Source organism: Octopus sinensis, linkage group LG15 (assembly GCF_006345805.1).
Source record: "Octopus sinensis linkage group LG15, ASM634580v1, whole genome shotgun sequence".
NCBI classification, from domain to species: domain Eukaryota; kingdom Metazoa; phylum Mollusca; class Cephalopoda; order Octopoda; family Octopodidae; genus Octopus; species Octopus sinensis.
The window spans coordinates 14,991,807-14,996,519 of record NC_043011.1 but is presented as its reverse complement, the minus strand read 5'-3'; positions in this window follow the sequence as shown (position 1 = coordinate 14,996,519).

Genomic DNA, 4,713 nt, shown 5'->3' with positions numbered 1-4,713 from the left:
AGAAAAATACAACATGGACAAGAACGTATAACTCATAGAAGACGATACAATAAACATGGACAGGACATTCGAACCCCTCAGTCTTCAGTCAAGAACCGGATCATCGTAGTAATTTCGGCTGATTAATCTTGAGATTACTAGATCACGGCCAGCCCTCCAAGAAAAACTAAGCTGGAAGCGTAGATTTCCTGGAAGAAGGATCGAATGCATACGAACACCAGGACAGCAAAAGGGACAGATATAGAAAAAACAAAAAACAATAATGAATACAGAAACATGAATACAGAAGCATTAACGGTGAGAACAACAAGTGTCTTACGACTGATAACAAGCAAACAAATTTTTTCTCTGGCGCATTGGAAAAGCCTTTATAGCGGCGGACGAAGAACAACGATGTTAACACGACGAGGGTCAGGAGCTGAAAGGCAGATTTCGGCCAACAGTCACGTGACAGAGAAGAAGAGAGAGAAAAGGGGGACAAAACGCAACAAAGAGAGAGAAGAGAGAGAAAGAAGGAATCAGAGAGGAGAAGGGATGGGTGTCGAAGAATGACCTGTGAGTGCAGAGCGAGACAAAGAAATAGGAGGGTAGTGGAAGACTAGACCCAAGGATCAGAGGAAAGAGAAGATGAATAGAGAGAAAGTAAAAATGAGAGAGAGAGAGAGACAAACAGAGAGTCGTACCAATTATTAGAATATGTGTTCACATTAATGATAAAGGGGGTACGGGGCGCCTGGAATATATGTTAAGGTATGTAGAAAAATACAACATGGACAAGAACGTATAACTCATAGAAGACGATACAAAAACATGGACAGGACATTCGAACCCCTCAGTCTTCAGTCAAGAACCGGATCATCGTAGTAATTTCGGCTGATTAATCTTGAGATTACTAGATCACGGCCAGCCCTCCAAGAAAAACTAAGCTGGAAGCGTAGATTTCCTGAAGAAGGACGAATGCATACGAACACCAGGACAGCAAAAGGGACAGATATAGAAAAAACAAAAAACATAATGGAATACAGAAACATGAAATACAGAAGCATTAACGGTGAGAACAACAAGTGTCTTACTGACTGATAACAAGCAAACAAATTTTTTCTCTGGCGCATTGGAAAAAGCCTTTATAGCGGCGGACGAAGAACAACGATGTTAACACGACGAGGGTCAGGAGCTGAAAGGCAGATTTCGGCCAACAGTCACGTGACAGAGAAGAGAGAGAGAGAAATATATATATATATATATCTTGTATATATATTATATATCTTGTATATATATATATGTATATGTATATATTATATATATATATTTAATATATCTTGTATATATATATGTATAAGTTATATTATATATATATATATATATTATATTATTTATTATTATATATTCTATATATATAATATATATTATATATATACATATACATATATAATATACTGTATATACATACATATATATAATAACAAAATAATATATAAACATATGTATATATACATACATATATGTACATACCTACATCTATATGTATATATGCATGCTTATATGGGTACAGGACACCAAAAAACGTTGAACACAATGAGAAACGAAAACATAAAATCAAAAACATGGAAACGGCCTTTTTTTCAAGCAACGAAAATACAACGTACAAGACATACAACACAAGGAACATTCCTCTTCTTCAGTTGTCCCTGTTTCGGCTACTCCGCGTTCGAAGGTAAGGACAAGACGCGACTTCGTTGAAACAGTCCTTCCCGGAAAGCAAATTAAATAAAATCTGGGATTTTTTGCGGTGGGGTAAAAGTGGAAACAAGAAGAGGACAGTAAAAACAAAACAACACAGTAAAACCAATACAAATAAAAACAGTAAAAGACAGGACAAGGAGAATAACACGGTAAAAAACAAACGATGAGGGTTGTTAAGCCGAGACGATAGAAAAACTATTTTGAACGCATTCAGAGGACGGCTGATGAGAAGGACAGGATATATATAGGTGCAGCGTGGCTGTGTCGTAAGGAGCTTGCTTCCCAACCACATGGTTCTCGGGTTCACTTCCACTGCGTGGCACTTCTGGCAGAACTCTTCTACTGTAGCCTCGTGCCAACCAAAGACTTGTGAGTGGATTTGCTAGACGGAAACTGAAATAAACATGTCTGATATATATATATATATATATATGTGTGTGTGTGGTGTGTGTGTGTGTGTCTGTGCTTGCTCCCCCACCATCGCTTGACAACCGATGTTGGTGTGTTTACGTCCTCGTAACTTAGCGGTTCGGCAAAACAGACCGATGGAATAAGTACTAGGCTTACAAAGAAAAATGTCCTTAGACTAAAGGGGGTACTCCAGCATGGACACAGTCAAATTACTGAAACAAGTAAAAGAATAAAAGAATATATATAATATTAGAAATATCAAATTTCTAAATGTCTCAAAGAGACAACCACTTTCTCTCTCTCTCTCTCTTTATATATATATATATTATATATATATATATATATATATATATATATATATATATATATATATATATATATATATATATATGTATGTATGTATGTATATATATATATATATATATATATATGTGTATGTATGTATGTTGTGTGTGTATAAATCCCTTCAACTTCGTAGTTTCATTGTTGCATGAACATGTGTGCAGGCAAAGTGGTTGTTGTTGATGTTGTTGGATGTTTGTTGTGGCGTATTTGAGTGAGTAGGAGAGGGGTGGGGGAGGGAATTGAAGGAAGTTGGTTCAGTGTGATGTCTGCGGCTGGATATCTCATCACTCTATTGGAGTCAAACTCCGGTATGTCCATTGGTAAATATATCGAGATAAGATCATGAGAGAGGGTGAACAAATGCGTAGATGCGAGAAAGGAGGGAGAGAGAGAGAAGGAGAAAGAGAGAGGGGAAAGGTGGAAGGAAGAGGGAGGAGCACTGTGGGGGAAAAACAGAGGGAGGGAAGGACGAAGTGAGTAGACTTAGAGAGGAAGACGAGTAAGAGAGAGAAGGTGAGTGATACAGAGAAGAAGAGAGAAGTAAGATGCAGGGAGACAGGATTAGTGAGAGAGAGAGAGAAAAATGTTGAAGTTATTGTTCCCACGAGAGAAAGAAAATATAAAGGCATAGAGAGTGTGAAAGAGAGAGTTGAGAAAGAAAAAGCAAGAGGGAGGGTGAGAGAGAGGGGGGGTCAGAGACAGCGTTTTGTGTGTGGGTGGGGGTGCGTTTGTGTGTGTGTGTGTGTGTGTGGAAAAGTGAAGATTATGAAAACAAAACTGGAAGAAGAAATTTATGATATTAGAAAGAGAGGGGGAGGAAAAGGAAGGAAGAGAAAGGAGGGAGGGAGAAGGGGAAGGAAGGAGTAAGAGAGAGAGAGGAAAAGAGATCAAGTGAGAGAAAGGGAAAGAAAGGTTATATGAAAGAAATGTATATGTATATGGTGCACATGTGAGAAAGAGAGAGACAGAGACAGAGAGACAGAGAGAGAGAGGACGAGAGAGAGAGGGACAGAGGGACAGAGTGGGGGGACAGAGGGACAGAGGGAGATTCCCATGCTGCATATTGAGAGGGAGACAAAGTAAGAAGTCATATGGAGATGCAGAAATATGAGAGAGAAGGAGGGGAAATAGAAGAAGAAGAGAGAGAGAGTAGGTGTGTGTGTGTGTAGGAAAAGAAAGAGAGAAAGAGATAGGAGAGAGAGAGAGAGAGAGAGCATGTGCGTGTGGATAAAGTGTATTCGTACGTGTGTGTGAGAAAATACTAAGAAAGGAAGTGTGTGTGTGTGTGTGTGTGTCTATGGACACGGGGGACAGGGATTTGGTGTGAGCGTGCGTGCGTGCGTTTGTGTGTGTGCGTGGGAGTGTGTGTGAGTGTGTCTGTGTGTGTGTTTGCGTTTGTGCGTGCGGATGTATGTGTATATGTGTCTATGTGTTTGTGTAAGTGTGTATGCATGTGTGTGTGTGTGTGTTGTGTGTGTGTGTGTGCGTGTGTGCGAAGCGTGCCTGGAAAGGCAGAGAGCTGAGTTCGTGAGAACGTGTATGTGGACAGAGAGAAAGAGAGAGAGACAGACAAAGAGAGCAAGGGAGAGTTGCGTGCGTGTCTGTAGATATGCGTGTGTGTAGGTTGCACAAGCGTGTGTGCGAGTGTGTGAGTGTGCCTGTGCGTGTGTATGTTGGGTGTGCTTCTGTGTGTGTGTGTGTGAGTGTGTGTGTGTGTGTATTTTCTGTGTTGATAGATATAACGTGTGAACGTGTATTTCTCTCAAGAGAACGCATGTGTGTTGTTTATATGTGTGGTTAGATTCGATAATGTGATAGAGAGAAAATAGAGACGGGAAAGAGAGAGGAGTGAAAGAGAGAATACTAAGAGTGACAGAGACAGGAAGAGCCCGAGGAGGAGGGAAAGAGGATTGCGGAAGAGTGTAGAAGTGAGAGAGAGGGAGAGAAAGAAAGAGCGACAGAAACGTAGAGAGAGAGACAGACAGACAAACGCAGAGAGAGAGAGAGAGAGTTGTTAAAAACTGTTTTGGTGATGGTTAGAATATCTATATAAGAAAAATGAGATTTGATAAACTAAACAAGTGTGAGAGAATGAAAGAATGAAAGAATGAAAGAATGAAAGAATGGTAGTAATGTTAATAACGATGAGTGAGATAATGTGGTATTGTTATGGTATAATGGGGAAGTGGATTTGAGATGGTGATGAGATGATGA